The 10761-nt window shown below is 34.4% G+C and overlaps 1 pseudogene; it reads left to right on the top strand.

The window, feature by feature from the left end:
* The first annotated feature begins 7211 nt into the window (after window positions 1-7211).
* Window positions 7212-8384, top strand: LOC120193038 (annotated as a pseudogene).
* Window positions 8385-10761: the final 2377 nt, after the last annotated feature.

Raw genomic sequence — 10761 nt, 5'->3', positions numbered from 1 at the left:
GATCTAAAGAGCAGACATTGGTGGCCAGGCATGAAAAGGGCTATAATTGAGTTTGTTTCCAAGTATTTGACATGTCAGTAGGTGAAAGCAGAATACCAAGTGGCATTTGGATTGTTACAACCTATTTCTATTCCCTAGTGGAAATGGGAAAGAGTTACAATGGATTTTGTGATAGGTTTACCTTTGACACCCAGTAAGAAAGATTCAATATGGGTGATTTGGACATATTTACTAAATTGTCACACTTTATTCCAATTTGAGCTAACTACTTGATGGATAAGTATGCAAAGCTATATATCAGAGAGATTGTATGATTGCATGGACTACCTTCTCAATTGTATCTAACAGAGACCCAAGGTTTACTTTGATATATTGGAAGTCTTTGCATAAAGCCTTGGGGACTAGACTGAATTTCAGTACAACGTTTCATCCATAGAAAGATGGACAGTTTGAACAAACTATCCATATTCTTGAAGATATGCTAAGGGTGTGTGTTATTGATTTCAAAAGATCATGTGAAAAGTATTTGCCTTTAGCAGAGTTCGCATATAACAACATTTATGAGTCAACCTTTCAAAGCTTTATACGGAAGAAAATGTCGGACACCATTGAACTGGTATAAGCTAAAGGATTGAGACATAATCGGTCCTAAACTGGTCAATAAAGTAGAGGAAAAACTAAAGTTCATACAAGATAATCTTAATATAGTTCCCGACCGACAAAAATCTTACTCGAATTTGAAAAAAAGATTGTATATCAAGTCGATGAAAAGTCATTTTTAAAGTATCACAGTGGAAAAAGGTTATGCAATTTGGGCGTAAAGGAAAATTGAGTCTGAGATTTATAGGCCCATATGAGATTATAAAAAAGTTGGTCCAGTGGCTTATCAGCTAGCATTACCTTAAAAGATGGAAAAAATTCATAATGTATTTTCATGTATCGATGCTTTAGAAGTATTAATCGAACCCTTCACATGTTATTACACTAGAGGAAATTGAAATTCAAATAGACATATCATATGAAGGAGAACTAGTAAAGATCTTATTCATGGAGTCAAAGAAGTGAGGAACAAGACGATTCCCACTAGTAAAAGTTCTTTTGCGGAATCATAAAGTCAAGGAAGCTACTGGGGAACGAACGGAAAATATGAAAAAATGGTTTCCTCATGATTTTGTATTAGATAAGTAGATACATATGTGGATTTCGAGGAAAAATTTTCATTAGGGGGAGAATTGTAATACCACAAATTTTACCTAGTGACCAAAATATAAGTTTTAAAAGTTTAGTGGCCAAAGTATAAACTTTGTAAAGTTTAGGGACCAAAAATATAATTTTTAAAAGTTATAAAATTTGGTCATTAATGAATAATTTATTGCAAAAGTAACATTTTTATGGGTATCATAATCTTTTGATTCGGGATTTGTATTAAAAACTAAAAAGTAGTAAATTCCGACAAGAATTTGGATAATTGGCTCGAGCCAAAAATTTGAGAAATTCTGAAGGATGATAGAAATAGGTTGAAAATATTATTCTCATATTTTAGAATGGTGAAATTTAACATGGATTAGTGTAATTAAGGTCGATTTTCCATGTTAAGCCAAAATTGTGAAATTTGGTTACTAAATTGCAATTTTCAAAAGTTACAAGCATAAAGGTGGAAAGTCAATTTTTATTTGTTCATATTTGACTTTGGAATATTAAAATGGAATATATTTTGGTGGCAAGTTGAAATTATCATATTTCATTAAGGGTAAAAATGATAATTTCACATTAATTAAATTTTAAATTCAATTATATTATATTAAAGCCAAGTGTATGACGAATTAAGTGTAGAAAAATCAAGAATTTTTAGGCATCATCTTCAAGCATGTCGTGAACCACCATTGCAAGGTAAGATAGGTTTTCAATTCCATTTTTAAGCTTATTCGATTGATTTTTGGATTAAGGTATTAGATAGAGAATTAATCTACTTGAATTCCATTTTTAAGCTTATTCGATTGATTTTTGGATTAAGGTATTAGATAGAGAATTAATCTACATGAAATTCTCTATCATTTGGTATACTTGGTTCATGAAAAACACGATTGGATGATGTATTTCATGATTAGGGTTCATTAAGAGGAGATTGAATTATAAAGAATTAAAGGATGATTTTTATGTTATTGGTGTTATAGATCAATTTTCAAAGTTTGTGTGATGATCAAAATCATCTAAAATGGGGTATATATGTTTCAACCTTGACTAGGGTTTATGAGAAATTGTTTAATTTGGATTGAATTTGATGTGGGAATGATTAGAATTGCATGAATTTGAATATAGGAGCTTGAATTCATGCTTGAAAATGAATGTAATCCTTGTCATATTTATTTAATTAGGTTTGGCCAAGGTGAAATAATTGGGTAAAATATTCAAAAGTTTCCTATGGTATATAATTATTTTTATTAGAATGATTCTACTTGCTTTGGAGATTGATTTGGATCAATTTGGAACCTTGTGAAAGTAAAAGGATTATTTTATAAATTTTGAGAATTATGGGGAATTGATGTATAAATGTTCAGTTGTGGAAATTAAGGTTGAAATGCTGAAGTTGAAGTTAGAATATTATTTTGGATCAAATTTGCAAGTTAGGTAAAGTTTGGGGACTAATTTGAAAATATGGAAAAGTTTGAGGATTGAATGGTAATTAGGCAAATGTGAAGGTATTCAATTGAATATATTTTTACAATGATGGAATTTTGAGTAATTGATTTCAATTAGATTAAATGGTGAAAGGCCATTTTGAATTAGATGGGAAAGTTGGTATGAATTCTAAAAGAATTCATATATCGTGATTGAAATGTAAAGATTGTAAAATTGAGTGTCTTGATGACGAAAATGAATATATAAGGAATTGAAGTGCAATTTTGGAAATTTTGAATTTGTTATGGAATAGAAAAGTATATTTAGTATAAATAAGTATATAATAAATTTTTATGGTTTAAGGTATTACATTTCTTTGAAATGTATGTGTTGTGAATTTGGTTTCTATTTAGATACTCAACAAAAACGTGAGCAAAGCAAAAAAAAAAGGCTAAGGAAAAAGTAATCGAGTAAGGAATATCGAAGTAAAGGTTTCTTAGCGAGCCAATTAAGGTGAGAGCATTCTTACCTATTTATTTATTTATTTATTTATTTTGTTATGATATGAGGAAGACTTGTGATAAGTCGACCTTTAATATTTTTGAAATAAAACGAATATGAATTTTGTTATGAAATATTTTCATAATATTGTCTGAAACGATTTAAGCATGATTTTGGTTATTAACTGCTTAATCGCTCTGATTTATGTTATGGTTATTTTTGAATGGTAATTGGAGTCTGATTTGGATTACTAAGCCCATAGTATGTGTATTGAGAGTTAGTGATACGATTGGCATGCCATGAGGTTGAGTGAATATGTATCTAGTATATTTATGTACATATGTTTTGCACTATATGTGCGTTTTGGACCTCACGATGTGTTAACATCGTCAGTTTTCATTATCTAATTTCTATTTTCAATATAGTGATGTTGCATTCTACAGTACCTATATTTATGTCTGGCACCAAGGGTGCATTATGTTCTGACAGTTACGACTGCATGTTGTGTACACACTCGTTCTGACTTATGTACATTATATTCTCAGCTGTGTACATTGGGCTAACTATTTAAGTGATCTGAAATATGTAGGATTGATTAATTAATTGAAAGTAAACATTTCTTTGAATATTCTAACGTTAGAATAATGATTTATATCATGAATGGAATTTTCAGGTTTCTGATGAAAAAAAGATTTAATTCAATCTGCTATATGTCCTTCTATGCATACTTTGGAAGAAAAAGGTCTAAGGATCAATATTGAAAAGACAGAGTATTTATGTTCAAACTTCAGTGGGAACCAAAACGATGAAGATGAAGAAGTATGCATAGAAGGACACGTTCTCCCATCAAATGATTGTTTCAAGTACCTAGGGTCTATGATACATAAAGATGGGGGTATGGATGACGACGTTACACACCGTATTAAGGCGGGATGGCTAAAGTGGAGGGCTGCTACTGGAGTTTTGTGTGACAAGAAGGTGCCTCTAAAACTTAAGGGAAAATTTTATAGAATGGCAATAAGACTAACGCTACTGTATGGATCATAATGTTGGGCATTCAAGAAGGATCACGTAAGGAGGATGGAGGCCGCAGAAATGAGAATGCTTCGATGGGCATGTGGTAGGAATCTATGGGACATGACACCAAACTCTTCTATTAGGATGTCCTTGGGGGTGGTGCCTGTATCCGAAAAATTGAGGGAGGGAATACTACGGTGGTTTGGACATTTCCTTAGGCGACAACCGTCAGATGTGGTCAGGAGGGTAGAGTCGATTACAGTCGACGGTGTCAGAAGGAGAGGACGACCAAGGGGGAAGTGGGAAGACTGCTTGAGATCTGATTTAAAGGATTTAGACCTTACCGAGGACATGACCTCTGATAGGAAATTATGGAGACTTAAGACCAGGGTAGCCGAGTAGAGCGGGTCACATTCGTAGGGTGTATCATGTTTGTCTTCTTTTAATGTCTTTGTAGTAATTTACATGACTTCTACTTTTTATACGTTTCTGTCAATGGAAATTATGGAGGCTTAGAACTATGGTAGCGGAGTAGTGTTGCCTTTGTTTAGGTTTTAACCCATTTTATTTATTCCTTCTCGTAGCTTGCTATCGTTGACTTCTGTGTATCCTTCTCTTCATGTTTTCTCTTTTTAAATTTTGTCGGTTCTTACGTTTCTGTCTATTGCAGAGATTCTTATGCAGGGATTTATTTGTAGGGATTACTTCCCATTTACAGACGCGCATATTGAAGACTACATTATTAACACTATTCAACTATGTATTTATTTATTTATTTAACTATACATGCATTGCATTCTATCTTTATTTTTAATTTTCTGACTGCCGGAGGTCTTCCACGGAAGCTGCTTTTAACCTGGCGTTGGGGCAGCCTACTACCCTACCTCCCCCTTATCCCATTGTATATGGGAATAGGGTTTTGTTGTTGTTGTTGTTGTTGCTATATGTTCTTATATTTTTATAAGACATTTTCTGTAAGAAACTTATTTATTCATTTTATGTCGATATTATTTATTTGTTTAGGTAATGTCTCACTAAGTTATTACTTAGCGTATGAATATTTCATGCATAGGTAATAAAAATGACAAGTCAGTGGAATAGGGAGCATAACGGGCATCACTTTTTAAGGGTCACACCTATTCCAGTATCAATAATGTATTTATCGCTTTTGACTTAACTAGTTGGTATGTATATTAAATATGTGTTTTGTTGCTCTGGTAAATTAGTTTTTAAGTCGGGTAGTATTATATAAATTAGTATAAGTAGAACATATATTATTAGATATCGCTAACATTTTGCATGAATAGTAATTATTAAACTATGATTATAACTCTATCGAAATAGATTTTTACATAGGTAGTTTCATTTTAAATATGATTCAGTATCGAATTGAGAAATTGCTACCTAAAATCATAGTTGAATTTTAAGGTCAATTTATTAAGTTTTATGTTACGTCACTAATAAATTTAGTAGAATGGACTTCTTTTTGGTGGTGAACCCCTACAAATAGAGCTCAACTCAATGTCCACATGAAAGAGTAGGATTGGGTCTACCAAACCCTGGCAAAACGGCATTTACTCCCCCATACAAAACTCCTTCGTCAATCCCCACCCATCATTTCAACCAACAGATCCAAATTTAAAGGGAACTTTACCCTAACCATTCTTGACATTATATTTTTCATTTCTTTCATACCCCTATTGCTAATTATTATTATCATATATGATGGTAAAAACTAGAAAGGGTATGATCACCCACTCGGTATGCTAACAGTTGAGCCAAATCTCACCCGCAAAATGGTGTAACAGATTCTCCAAAATTTGAAAATTAAATTTATACTACTTAGGATTTTCATTACTCAATTTTGACCTTGTCCTGATCTTAATCACTTAACTTTAAAATATTATAATTTCATTAATCAATTTTCAATTTACTCCAATTTTAACCACTCAACCATTAAGTGCCTTAAAACTTTTTAAATTTTTATGGTACATTTATGCAAAAAGTTCCTGATCATTTTCTCTCAATTTAGATTTGAAGATTCCGTTTGATTCACTAATGTCAGAGTATATAAATCTAGATTCGAACATTGAAAAGCTCAAGAAGGAAAATAAAAATAAAATATTTTCATTTCACGTTGATTAGACTGTGAAGATTATAGATCGAAGCAAGATAAATTTAAGTTTTATCATTTTTGAGAAAAAAACAAAAACTCAAAATAAGAAAAAAAAGGAGGACGATAAAACGTTTTGAAATCGATTGCATCCTAGAATGATGGAGGACCACGATTGATCGGTATTAGATGAAGATTCTAGCCATAATGGAAAATAGATTGAAATTTTAGACAATTTTCAAAATAAAAAGTCTCAAAACTGAAACATGAATACATACAAAGTCAAATGATGAAAAGGCGCGACTTACCCTTTAATTAATTAATTGCACTAGAAAAATTCATTATCACTTTTTTTTATTAAAATACAAATTCATTATTACAATAACAAGAAATAATGCTGTAAAGATATCATTTGTTTGTAATTTTGTTGTATGTCACAGCAAAGGGAAAAGTGGGACACGTGGTTTTTGTTTGGTTTTTTTTTTCTTATTCTGCTTCGTCGTTACAACAAAACCCAGCAGTTTTCTTGACTTTGTACACAGCAAAGCAAACCCACCGGCCACCGGTTTATTCTGGTAAACCCCCTTTAATTCCTAAAATGCCGTTTAGGTTAGAAAATAAAGGAAGAATATGGATGTACCGAGTGCGAGTATTCTATTTTCTGTTGGTAAGGGGCGGTTTAGGAAATATGAAAAATTAAGGAATTGGAGCGGATTAAATACAGAGAGAACGGGCAAAGTCTCGCATCGCATGTTACATCTTACATGTCGCTCTCTCCCTTCATGCATACACTTTGATTAAACTTTTATTCATTGATATTTTCCGTTTTAAAATAAAAATAGATTAACCTTTAAAAAACAAAATTTGTGAGAAAACAATTGCTGTTTCGTTGTATATATCTCATGGCGGAGGAGTGCTGGTCAGTTGTCACCTCCTCCTTTTTTTAGTTTTTGCGCTCTTTCCATGCTTCTTTAAAGCTCTCTCTCCCTCAAGCGAAAGACAAGAGTCCAGAATTCATAGAAATTTCAGACATAAACATAAAACATTGTGCTCTGTTTCTCATTTTGTAATGGAGAAACATAGGTGTAAGTTATGCTTGAAAAGCTTTGTAAATGGAAGAACTTTGGGTGGTCACATGAGCTCTCATATGTTGAATATTCCAATTCCTTCTAAAGTCGAAGAACCGAGTCAAGAGTCCCAGGCTGCTTCGGCTTCAGCTTCGTATTCATTGGATGAAGAACAAGGGAAGAGAAAGGGTCAGTTTTATGGGCTTAGAGAGTATCCAAAGACAAGTGTTCTTATGGTAGATCCCGAGTTTGTGGACGCTGGCTCGGTTGTTCTTCAAGATAGGGAAAGTGAGACCGGGTCATCTAAGAAACCAACTCGGAGACGATCTCGCAAAATACTAGATCAAGAAGAAGAAGAAGAAGCAGAGGAAACAGAGAAGCTTAAAGTTAATATCAACCAACCGAGTCCGGGTAAGACCGAGTCTTGGGCTGAACCTGAACCAGTGAGTTCCATCTCTGATACTACAACGGAAGAAGATGTGGCTTTCTGTCTTATGATGCTTTCAAGAGACCAATGGAAAAACAAAGTGCATCAAGATGATGAAGAAGAAACAGATGAATCAGACGGGTACTTCAAATTAAGCAAGGTTAATAATAAGAGAACAGCTCGGGCTAAGTACAGATATGAAACGTGCAACAAGGTTTTTTAAATCGTACCCAGCACTAGGTGGACACAGAGCGAGTGACAAAAAGATTAAAGCCTGCCCGCAGGTAATAACACCAGAAACAAAGTTGAAACCAGAAAATGTGGTTACTTTTCGATGACAGAAAAGAAAATCCATGAATGCCCTGTTTGTTTTAGAGTCTTCTAGTCAGGACAGGCTCTGGGTGGACATAAAAGATCTCATGTAATGCTCAAGCAGTAGCAACAACCATTAAATGCTGCAAAAAGTTGGAAGATGGTTTCATAGATCTTAACCTTCCTGCTGCAACCGATGACGATGATGCTAGCCAAATTGAACTTTCCGCCGTGTCTGATGCTGAATTTCTCAACCACCTCAAGTGATGCAAAAGGGGAAAACAAAACTTCATCCTCTTTGGTTTACACAAGTGTTTGATCACAAGGTAAACAAATTTTGGTTGCTTCTTACCTATCTTTGGGATCTAACACGTTTTGACAGTTTATTGCACTCTGTTTCTAACTGTAATTTATTCTTTTCTCTGCATTTGTCTTTTTAACCTCTGCTTGTTACAACTCATCATTTAGAATCTATATCGCCACAGACCAAATATAAAACATGCTTTGTTTATTTCACTGTTGGATTACATTTTCTGGCTTTTAACGCTCGTTGTTATTAAAGGGTTCTCTTCAATTTCTAGTAACATTGTTTTACTTCGAAACCATTTTCCTTCTCAAACAAACAAAACACTCTTTTTTCTATGTTCATTTTAAAAGTAAAGGTAGCTTCCATTTGTCGCCACTTCCATTATTAGAAATTCATCAAGAATTCTCTGCATTCTGTCTAATTTCTGATTATTATTATTATTTTTTAAAATATTTCCTTTCACAGCATTTTGTTGCCATCTTCTTTCTCTGTGTTTCTGTCTGAAATTGTTTCATGCTTGACCTGGAAATTATCTAAACTAGTTGAGTAGGACTGCGAAAATATTTAATTACTTTATTTACCGTAAATACTTTTCCATACGTAAGAAACATTGGATATAAAGAATAAAAATCTAAAAAACCAAAATTCCCTGTTTTTATTTTTTTAATGACTGGTTTTAGATGGATCAATGCAAAATATACTAGTTATTTTCTTTCTTTCCTTTTTTGGTATATGCATTTAGGTTATTTTATGTCTAGAGGGCATGCAAGGGGCAGCAGTACCTAGGGAGAGTGCAAGCACCTTCAACCGTATTTTTCTAAGATAATAATATGATATTTTTATACTAAAATTTATTTTATAATTTAATAAATATTTTAATTTTAATGTAAATTATTATTTTTAGATCAAAGAATTGCAGCTTCAAAATTTAAAACCAAAAATGGGTGTAAACTAGTATTTGCATGTTCATTTTATTTACTATTATAGTAACTGCCTTAATTCTACATACCATTTCGATCCAAGCTAACAATAGATACTGCTTAAGCTTACTTGAACAGTGGGAAACACAATCGAATTAAAGAAAATATATAGTAATGCCATACCCTAGTATTTAATTGTAACACTTAATTCCTTCAACCCAAAGTCAAAATACATTCATCTTATCAAATAAAAGTCATACCCTAGTTATGAGGGCCATGAGAAGAGTCTCCTTGGCCTGAGATTTCGGTGACGAGTACGCCCTAGATTCTGAGCATGGGATGCCTGTGGATAAATGAGTCGATGAGACGAGCTTTTTCCATGATATGAGCTCGACCCTTAGACATATAGTTCACGCTATCCCAAATCTGTCTGCCATGCCACCTCCCCTACTTGTACCCCTAGTTCAGCCTGCTACGGTGCCTCAAGAGTTCATGATCGAGAGACTCCATAGGTACAGGACGACCGACTTTTATGGATATGGGGATGATGACCCCATCTCTATAGATCAGTGGCTTTGGGAGACAATATGTACCATTCATCAGTTGCACCTCACCCCAAGGGAAAGTTGGAGTGAGCCACCGCCCTTATGAAGGGTGAAATGATTGATTGGTGGGAGACCGTGGAGTTCGCGATAGAGTCAATCAGACCCATATAGGTGTACTTCCTGTCAGAGTTCCGTGAGAAGTACATCATAGAGGCTCACATCGACAATTTGCATGAACAAGTCCTGCATTTAACTCATGGTGATAAGACCGTACTTGATTCTGAGGAGGAGTTCCTTAGGCTAAGTAAGTATACACCATAGCTCATTTTGACAAAGGCTTACCATTGTCAGAGGTTCAGGGAGGGCCTCCACTTGAATATTCAGACTCAGTTGGCAGCCGATCCTCCTCGCCTATTCGTAGAGCTGACCCGACATACAAAATCTATGGAGAGAACTCTAAACCAGAAAGCTCAACTAATGAATGATTTAGTGGGTTAGAGTATGAGAACTCCTAAGACACCCAGGTCATCTATATCGTCGATGAAATGAGTCAAGGGCCTTAAGAGTTCAGGAAGACCGCCATCAGGGTCGTCTAGGGGTGCAACTCATGGTTCATACCAAGGAGGTAGGTTTGACTCTCGCAGGAGACCCTCATCCTCAGTTTTTGGATTGAGCGCCAACAGATTTAAGCGGTCACCATCTCATCCAATGTGCTCGACCTGTGAGTGTAGACATCCTACAGAATGCTACCGAGTGACTAGAGGTTGCTTCTACTATGGATCTTTAGACAATTTTGTCTGAGACAGTCCTGAGCTCAAATTGCAGCCCCCGTGTCATCTCATGGATCTAACTATTTGTTCAATGAGGCGAAGCATCCTCAAGGGGTGGCAGAGCCACTTTAGGAAAGTACAATAAGGGTTCTACCAGATCTGA

The sequence above is a fragment of the Hibiscus syriacus genome, unplaced genomic scaffold, assembly GCF_006381635.1.
Source record: "Hibiscus syriacus cultivar Baekdansim isolate YM2019G1 unplaced genomic scaffold, ASM638163v2 tig00116984_pilon, whole genome shotgun sequence".
NCBI lineage: Eukaryota > Viridiplantae > Streptophyta > Magnoliopsida > Malvales > Malvaceae > Hibiscus > Hibiscus syriacus.
This window is presented reverse-complemented; position numbering and strand designations above follow the sequence as displayed.